The 10226-nt window shown below is 35.4% G+C and overlaps 2 long non-coding RNA genes across 2 annotated transcripts; both read left to right on the forward strand.

The window, feature by feature from the left end:
* The first annotated feature begins 613 nt into the window (after positions 1 to 613).
* On the forward strand, positions 614 to 4942 carry LOC131737640 (uncharacterized). The gene is made up of 7 exons (XR_009329285.1): positions 614 to 753; positions 2889 to 2936; positions 3116 to 3441; positions 3566 to 3700; positions 3934 to 4035; positions 4426 to 4466; positions 4849 to 4942. It is a non-coding gene; the product is annotated as an uncharacterized LOC131737640 (long non-coding RNA).
* An 805-nt stretch (positions 4943 to 5747) lies between these two features.
* LOC131737641 (uncharacterized) lies at positions 5748 to 8302 on the forward strand. Its single transcript, XR_009329286.1, has 4 exons — positions 5748 to 6235; positions 6499 to 6720; positions 7318 to 7485; positions 7937 to 8302. It is a non-coding gene; the product is annotated as an uncharacterized LOC131737641 (long non-coding RNA).
* The last annotated feature ends 1924 nt before the right edge of the window (positions 8303 to 10226 follow it).

Consider the following 10226-nt stretch of genomic DNA (forward strand, 5'->3'; position numbering starts at 1 on the left):
ATGTGAGCACGGGGTTGCACAGAATTAATTCACGTGCTGGGATTCAAGTGAATAATTCATTAGTAATTGAATCCCAGCACAACAGTATATATAGAGACACGTAGCACTCAGTCGGGGTTGGGTGTTCGAGAGTGGAGAACGGGTGTGGAGAAGGAGAAACTAGAAAGTGAAAGAAAGTGAAAGAAAGTGGAAGAAAGTGGAAGAAAGTGGAAGATCGTAAATATAAGTGTTTGTACTCACCGTGTTTGTTTGTCTCTCCGTGCACCGTTTGTTAAATGTTTAGTACGTTTTGTTTGTCTATTTATTTTGGCGCAAGTGCCGTGTCCAGTGTTTTTGTCTGTTCAAACCTTTTATTTTCTGTGCTGTTTTATTAAATGCTGAGCGAAACCATTCGCTCAGCTCCACCAAACTCCAAGTCTGTCTGTTTATTTCCTGCATCTCGTCTGACACCACCCACTCCGGCCGTCTTTGTGACACAGGGGTATACTGACTGTATATACTGAGCACTTATGAATATCACTCGCACACCTTTAGTCAACTAAAAATGCTTACATTTGTTTCAGCCAAATTCTCATCGTTATCTGAATCTTTATTTTTTGTATTATAGGAGGCTGTGTGGTCCAGTGGTTAAAGAAAAAGGCTTGTAACCAAGAGGTCCCCGGTTCAAATCCCACCTCAGCCACTCACTCATTGTGTGACTCTGAACAAGTCACTTAACCTCCTTGTGCTCCATCTTTTGGGTGAGATGTAATTGTAAGTGACTCTGCAGCTGATGCATAGTTCACACATCCTAGTCTCTGTAAGTCGCCTTGGATAAAGGCATCTGCTAAATGATGATAATAATAATGTTTTTTTTTTTCTTTTCCCTCTGCCAAGCAGCTCATTATCACCCAGAATTTGTTCCCATACAGGTATCAAGTCAACCTTTCTGTGTAATAATTAAGAAATTGAAACAAAGCAAACACAAACCATACTTGCAAATTTCAATATCCTTGCCGGATATTTTTTGTCCTTTGCAGGCCATTTCACAAACACTATTTCATCTGTTTCGTTGTTTAGATTAATTTAATGAAGTTCTTCTTCACTTATTTCTAAATATTTCGACTCCACTATTCAAATGCTTGTTCATCAAAAAAATCTAACAATAAATATTTCATTTTATTCTTTGAATAGCTCAGTCTGTGTGGAGAAAATAATTTTAGTAAATAATACTAAAAACATAAAATATTTAATATATCCTTATGAATGTAGGCCTATAATTATAAAAGCGCTTACTTCGAAAGTTAGGTTGTTTTAAAAATAACTGCCACTTTAGAAACATGATCACCTCGACAAAATGTCTCTTGCCATCTCGTACCCATTTAAATTTTCAGCTTCTGAAACAGTAAACTGTCAGCTGACTAAATATAGATAACAAGTTATATTAACAATGTTATTCCTGATATGGACAAATTATTTTTGAAAATAAATGAACAAATGTTATTTGCGCCGTAAAAATCATCAGGAAGAATTTCCAAGAACATAAGAACATAAGAAAGTTTACAAACGAGAGGAGGTCATTCAGCCCATCTTGCTCATTTGGTTGTTAGTAGCTTATTGATCCCAGAACCTCATCAAGCAGCTTCTTGAAGGATCCCAGGGTGTCAGCTTCAACAACATTACTGGGGAGTTGGTTCCAGACCCTCACAATTCTCTGTGTAAAAAAAGTGCCTCCTATTTTCTGTTCTGAATGCCCCTTTATCTAATCTCAATTTGTGACCCCTGGTCCTTGTTTCTTTTTTCAGGTCAAAAAAGTCCCCTGGGTCGACATTGTCTATACCTTTTAGGATTTTGAATGTTTGAATCAGATCGCCGCGTAGTCTTCTTTGTTCAAGATGGAATAGATTCAATTATTTTATCCTATCTGCATACGACATGCCTTTTAAACCCGGGATAATTTTGGTTGCACTCTTTCTAGAGCAGCAATATACTTTTTGTAACGAGGTGACCAGAACTGAACACAATATTCTAGGTGAGGTCTTACTAATGCATTGTAAAGTTTTAACATTACTTCCCTTGATTTAAATTCAACACTTCTCACAATATATCCAAGCATCTTGTTAGCCTTTTTTATAGCTTCCCCACAGTCTAGATCAGTGGTTTTCAAACATTTTAGGCCCTGTACCCCTTTCCAAAAAATCTAGTCTACTGCGTACCCCCATCTGAGATAGGGTCATAATATACCTATGAAAACAGAAGAACAAATGGTATTTTCTAATAACTAAGCTTAAGTACTTATTGATGTTAACTGAAAATATATATATTTTAAAATGCTTACCTACCAATGTGCCTGCTTTTTATCACAGATTTCAGTAAAACTACACCCTGATTAGTAAACAATGCAGCCCATACACAAGGGTATGTTATTCTGTATTTTAAAATGAACCAATAGGACTTCAAGTTACAAAAAAATGTAAGCAGGTCAATAAAAGAAAATAAATAAGCCTCGATTTACTGCATGGAAAACTGCTGTTAAACAAATTAAATTAAATTAAATTAAATTAAATTGAAACTGAAAATGCTATGTAAAATTATTTCAAAATCCAGACCAATAAGTATGGCAAAACGAGTCCAGAAACAGGTTATGCTTTTGAAAAACAAAACCTAGGGTTCTAATTTAAAACAAAATTAGAAAGCAATTCTCAACAAAAGTCGTGCATTTCTTCCAAGAAATGCAGAAGTGTAAGAGAAAACAGACAGGGCATTTTGCATAAAAACAATTTTAAAATTTACAAATACAGACATTAAAAAAAAAAATAGCATGCGTAACTGTATAACACACATATATATATATATATCCTTTTTTTAACCGCTTAAATGATACATTTGTTGTGTTTTATTTGATTTAGATGCAGACTGGAGAACGACCTGAGCCCAATTTCTCACCTGAACCTGATGTAAGTCATTTATAAGTGTTACTTTATGTCTAAACTGATTTCCATTGATAAGCCACTGTCAGCTTCTCTGTTGTGCAGCCCTGGGTACCAGTGTTTGTCTGCCAAAAAAATATTAATAAAGAAAGTTGTTTGCTTAAGTGTCAGAATTTTATTTTTTTTAACCATTTCATTCTCTGCAGAGAGTTCTATCCCTACCCTCAGTGTTTCGTGGCAGAACAAGTCCTCAAAATACTTTCACCAAGCGAAGAAGAACTGTAGCTGGAAGGGCCCGGGTGGTGATCAGAGACATCCTATGTATGCCATTTAGTACACCTCAGCAAGAGGATCATTCTTGGAAAGCACCAAGAGGTCGGGACAAGGAGAAACTGGCTTCTGTCGGGCTGACAGGCAAACTTAATCTGGACTCTACATGGAATTCTCAGGAGGTGCAACATGAAATTCGATCACTCTTCCAAACAACGTTCTGCGCAGATGGAGAAGAGTTTTTTTTTTTTCATTTTTACAGGTAAGTGTTTATCTACACATCTTTCTCTATTTTAAGTAGTTTCCTGACATAAGCCTACTCTTGTTTTCTTCAGAACAATTTAATTTCAACTCAACGCATTTATAAGTTTCTGAACTGTTTTTAGTGTTTGCCAGGTGGAAGGAAACTGATCAAACCCAACACCTCTGTCAGTTTTTCTTGGAATGGTGCCGAAGTGATTAGTCTTGCAGGACAAGGAGCTCTGTACATTCTTAGTCACCACAACCTGCCAGAAAGTGAGGTAAATTTGACTTGTTTTGGGAACAATACTGTACCTACAAATATATACAGTGAAGTACTCATCAAGTGCAACACCTACATTAAACCAAGTTCATATTTTTGTACATGTGAATGAAGGGCAACGTCATATTGAGGCTTGCTGTCTCCACCTTTTCAGTAATCCCTTCATTTGAAAGAAATGTTGCTTAATACAAATACCTGACATCTTGCTTAAAATGTTTGTTTCTGGAACAGGAACATGAATCACCAAGTAAGGAGACTCTGTCTTTCCTCAGTTCTACCAATTCATTGACCCATCAAATAAATCTTGAAAATGATGTTCAGCAGCTAGAACAGGTAAGGGACAGGAGATGTTACACATATATATTAGTACCCCTGTATTTATTTATTTATTTTTCTTGCTCTCTCCAGTCTTGTTTCATCATATTGGGTTAAGTGACCTGGTCTTAAATGTTAAACTATTCGCTTATGGAAAACTAAAAATATAATATGTACAGGATCACTAATTCCAGGCAATTAAGTTCCGAGTGGTTTAATAAACTGATCAGGTGAGGTCCTTTGTAGGACTGAACAGGCACAATACGTGCAAAATAACCACACTGCACACTTTAAACACTACAAGTGTTACCTTTCTTGTGGTGCTGTTCTCAGTTAGACTTAACAGTTACAGTAGGTTATACAAACAATGTTGTATGTATTAATGTGTGTACATTTTTGGTCTTATAGAATGTACTCCATCATAGAACTCCAGTAGTCAGTGCTGAAAGGTAATGTGAAAAATGTTTGTGTACATTATTTCTAATGGAGAGGTTAGTTGGTATAGCTCGTATGATATGACAATGTCTAGTGTTACTACAAGCATACATTTTAGCTGCAATTGAACAATGAAGAATGTAGGGGAAAGGCAGTAAGTGGGGTGGGCTACCAGGAATCCCACATTTAATTAGCACCGAATGGTTGGGTAAAGAATGTGTAAGTAATGTATTGTGGAGTGCAATGCAAACTTTGAAATATATATATATTTTTTTTATATGATATGTATATACACCCCCCCTCCCCCCTTTTTTTTAAATTGCAAGAACACTTATTTCTGTGTGTAATATTTGCTATTGAAAAAAGTTAAACTTGTTATCTCTGTTTATTTAATAGCATAGTCACGGAGCATGATGTAAACATTTTTGAAGATGTTCCCCCACTGTCAACTGGCTCAGAGGTGACTACTAGAACATTAGCTCACAGTGTAGACAGGCAAGTATGCATTTTTGTAAGTAAATAAATTAAATAAATAAATAAATAAAAAATCTTGCCATATGAGTTTAAAATGTGGTAAATTGTTCAGTGGTCCTTAGCTTGACCCTTAGGCTCCAATGACTTAATATACTAGACGTCTGCATTTTGTAACTCATGGTCAGATTTCTTTAGTTATCTACAGGAAAAGCAAGTCCCAGCACTCTTTAGTTTGTACTTTGGACCTCATACTGTATATTAGATTAGTTTCTGAGGTAAATTCACTTGTTGAAAATGAAGCCATTAACCTTGCATTATGTTCTTTACATTTTAGCCAGTTAATCTAGCTTACAAAATATTATATACTTGTAACATATGATCAAACATTAAAATATTAACCCTCAGTAGCACCGCTAGTATTTGTATTTTGAGAAATGGCGATACTAAATAAATATGTAATACAAATATAGGGTTGGACTGCAAATTGAAACGCTTATTAATATAACCATTGCTGATTAAGTTGCTATATGCCTGACAGATTGACCATGGTGGATCCCATGATTTGACAATTGTTATTTTCTTCTATTTTATGACTAATCTATATAGCTTTTCTAGACTTAGGTTAGTGTTAAGATCTGTAGAATATTAAGTAACTTCCCTCAATGTATGTTCTGGCATACAGTGAGGCAGTGTTTTTCCTTATGATCAGTTTGATCAATCGTTTCCCAAATCAGGGCTATTAAAGTATCAGCCGAATAACATTCCATAGTACTGTATATAAAGTTTTTTAGACTTTTTTTTTCTCCCAAATACATGTATTACGTTTAATCTTCCTCTTGTCAACAGGAGCCCAGAAAGTGTAATAGCAGAACTTTGCTCCTCAGTTCTTGCTGATGGAGTTCAGAATGTCAAGGTCAGACAGAACCATGCTTTCCAAGATTTGCTACGTTTTATGAACCGAGCTGATTATGGTTGGGACAAACATCTTGATGTTTCTTTTGTTGGAGAACAAGGGCTTGATTCTGGAGGACCTAGGTGCAATCTAATGGAACTGACTGTTCGTGGACTGATGATCAACTGGGGAGGACTTTGGTGTGGGAAAGAAGGACACCTCATTCCAGCTCCTGACTTTTTAACATTGCAGAACAGATCCCATTGTATGGCAGGGAGGATTGTTGGCACTGTTCTCGTTCAGAGTTCTCTACAGCTCAATATTTTTGCAGAATCTCTGATCAACACCATTGCAGGAATCAACCAGTGGTTTGTAGAGGATGTTGCTGATGAAACTGTCCAAAGCAAGCTGAAAGAGGTATTAGTAGAAGACATGCTATAAAACAATTGTCAATTACATATTTTTGCATGTTGGACAATATAATACATACATATATACCGTGCTATGCAAAATAAAGGTCTACTAAAACAAATTTACAAATACACAAGTGGTGGAGTGTTGCTAAATCTATCTCCCCTTTAACAAGGGTGTCTGGTATAATAATAATAATAATGTGACTTTTACATTTTGATATCAAGCGCTGATCTGTTTAGTGTAGTAAACTGTTTGTCTTTCTGTAGATATTAGACTATCGGGGAAGGAGGGACTGGACTGGCGATCCAGTTGTGGAGAAAATAGCAGAAAACATCAGCTTTCTAGGGGAGGTCAATGATGCCCAAAAAAAAGACTTCACCCAAGCGGCTGCAAGATATTACACTTCGTAGTGAATCATGCTCAAATTGAAGAATTCAAAGAAGGGCTCGAAACATTTGGAATTGCAACATTGATAAGAAAACATCCAGGTCAGTCTATCTACAATGTGTAGATATGATGTATATGTTAAGGGCAAGTCTCAGTGGTCTAGTGAGTCTAGTTTTGCCTCGTCCAATTGGGCAATTCAGACTAAGACTAAGCCTAACTAACCCTAACCTTAGAAATAGTGCTAACTTGAGGATTCTCCATATGCCTTGGTGAAACAAGGTTGCCCCTGTCAAACTAGATTTGCTAGACCACAGGGTTTCTCCCTTGACATATTTAGTTGTAATATTTTCTGTAAAATCTGATACATAATCACATCTTTGGGATTTTGGAAATATGCACAGTATTTAAGTTGTGAAGTATCATCCTTAAAAGCCTGTTGTGGTGTGCAATAAAATAGTGGGTATTTCTAGGTATAGTCAAAATTATAACCTTAAACTTTCTCATTTTAAAGTGTGACCAATACACTTGTTTTCTCCCCTCCAACTTGAATGGGTCCAAACATAGTAGTTACTGCAAAGATTTGCCTCTGTTGGACAAGGTGCTCTAGTTTCAACAGTTTTGAGTAATATGTAGAGTATAAATTATTAGAACTTGAATGTTACATTAAATCTCCACCATAAATGTGTTAACTATTACAGATGTGATGTAGTTGCTTTTGTGTGGCCAGAAAAAAGCAACAATACAGCCTGATGAAGTATATGACATGTTTGAGGCAGAGCTGTCAGAAGTGGGGTCAAATCAAAGGGATTTGGAGGAAGAGGCGATGATGCATTTCATGCTGTTTTTAAGCAGCTTGACAAACCTAAGTAAGCACAATTTTTATTATAGTGCATTTCCATTTTTCATATTTACTTGTTTTAATTTGTATTGATCTCTCCTTAAGCTAAATAGGACTTGGTTTTTACTGGGAAGCAACAATAATGTCAATATAGTGAATGTTACATTACTGAAAGTGATAATAGAAACCAGTATGAATAACACTGTCTTCAATGAAGTATCAGTGCTATTTGTATTTACTATGTTTGGTTAATCTAAAGTATTGTCATTACCATAATAACTACTTTTGCTTTTCTTGAGTATTAAAGTAAAAAAAAAAAATTACATAATCTTTGACTTTTACCCATTTAAAAATACACAATTGGTCCTTTTTTAGGTATTGTGAAAAATTGGATATTGCATAGTGTAGTACGTGTTATCTAAATTAATACAGATGTATATTCTGTTTTATAGCCTTTTTTATATATGTATTTATTGTAGATGCAGCATGTTCCTTGGAGGATCTACTGAGGTTCCTGACTGGAGCAAAACAGTTTCCCATTGGTGGATATGAGATTCAGCCAACTATAGAATTCATTAGAGGTTCACAATTCCCAACTGTAAGCACCTGTGGTCTTGTTTTGAGGCTGCCAATCGGCTTGACAGAAGAACAATTCAAAACTAATTTTGAATTTGCTGTCCGAAGCTGCCATGACTTTTCCTTTGTTTAGTGTTACCAGTGTGACTGTTGACATTGATGTCCAGGACAGAGAGGGCCATATCCACAATCTGTTTTAAAAAGACTACACTTAAATGTTTAAGTATAGAACCATGTACATTGTCATTCCCCGTGACTTTTAGGTTACTCATTTTAGCAATGTATTTGATAAAGAAATAATGTGCATACTTTAGATCCAGGATAAATCCACTTCAATTCTGAATGTTGTGAAAACCAGGCAGCTCACAAATGGCAATTTGATAATTAGCAGGATAAATATAACAATTAAAGTACTGTTTGTTTCAAATGAGTGGATTGGAAAGGTATGTTTAGTAGCCTGACATCATATCGTTAATCCAATCTGGCTGTTTTTTTCTTTTGTCAAAATAGTTTATAATAAATTCATCCAGAAATGCGCATCTGAAGAAGTTTAAAACAATCAGAATTGGCCAATGCTGTTTCAGCGATAATAAAATTGAGGTCTCTAATCAAAAGATGTGTAAAGTGTGGCTGCATGTGTTTTAAGGGCGGGTAAAGGTTTTTTTTTCTTTAACCTTGTTCACAATTATGTCATTTGTTCAACTGGTGTTGTGGATGTTAACCTTACCAATGTAAAAAGTTGTCAGTGTTAATGGGGGTGGGGCAATTGTACCTTTGCTCTAAAATGATGCTGTTGGGTAAGAACTTAAGATTTGACCTGTGCTGACTACTGTTACTACTTGGTTTTGTAATATTACTGTAGGTAGGGTAGACCAACAATGGCAATCTGTCTCCTGTATCAACAGGATATAATATATACAATTGTGTTAGTAGATTCTGACATTTGCTGTAAATGTTCATCTTAACAAATGACTGCTTAAGGTCATTTAATTGAAATAAACACTTTCAAACATGTTTTCTGTACTGAAATTTATTATAAAAATAAACCTAATTTCAAAACACATGCAATTCAACTAATAAACATGGCACATTTCTTACAATTATCAATGTTTGGCAGGCATAAATTCTATAATATTTTACCGGGTAAAAATTACATGTGCATAGTTAAAAACAAAGATTCATATCCTAGTTTAATTTAGTATTATTCTGTAACTGAGTGTTTAAAGTATATACTGCATTAGCTATTTCTGCTGTACACAAAAAAAACCATTTTTTTTTTTTTTTTGCAATAGGCTAACAAACTATTTTCAATTAACTTTAATATTTACCCTTTCTCTAACACCCAAGAAACATTTTTAATGTTGGGTTAGACTAGGAAAGATCAACTTCAACTGGGAGCAAGTAAGTGGCTAAATTGAATCTTAATTGTAGTATTGGCCTGCTGTTTAAATAAGCCAGTTTAAAAGCTAATTTGTGTTGTAACTGACCAGGATTGTCTGTAGATTGCGCTGTTAATTTACTGCTGTCTTGCAGGTGACTTTTACAGGATTGAGTTGAAAAGTAGGACCAAGTCCATCCTCCTGTATCTCCTCCTGGATGCACTTGCATAATCTCCAAACAACCTGTCAAAATCTGACCTTTCCCCTCCTTCTCTGATATCTCCCTCTCCATTCCTCTGGAATCTACAACACTCTCTCTCTCTCTCACCATCTCTTCCCTTCTGGACAATACCCAACCTTACTGCTCTCTACTATTGTTTCTTATCATATCTGTATTTAAGTCCTGTATTTTAATTGTTCATATTGTTAACTGGGAGACCTCACTTGGTAAATATACAGCTCCACATAAGGGTGCAGTGTAGTTGCCCATACCATCACAGATTTAAACCCACACAACAGAAATGTTTTTATAATAAAACCTCAAACTGTAGATCACTGCCAGACAGTACTCTTATATCCACAACATTAGCCAGTACACCCCATCAAACCTGCACAAGTTGTAGCCCAACTACAAATGGACTAACAACATAGCAATATGAAAAAACTTGATAGTCACAAAAAATGTATTGATCAATAAATTATAGCCATAATGTAAATGGTGTTAACCAGGCCCTGGAAGTTTTAATCACTTTTTTTTTCTCAACACTCTTTTTTCAAAAATCTAATCTAAAACTAAATCTGTAACACCCAAATA

This window comes from Acipenser ruthenus, chromosome 7, assembly GCF_902713425.1.
Source record: "Acipenser ruthenus chromosome 7, fAciRut3.2 maternal haplotype, whole genome shotgun sequence".
NCBI classification, from domain to species: Eukaryota; Metazoa; Chordata; class Actinopteri; order Acipenseriformes; family Acipenseridae; genus Acipenser; species Acipenser ruthenus.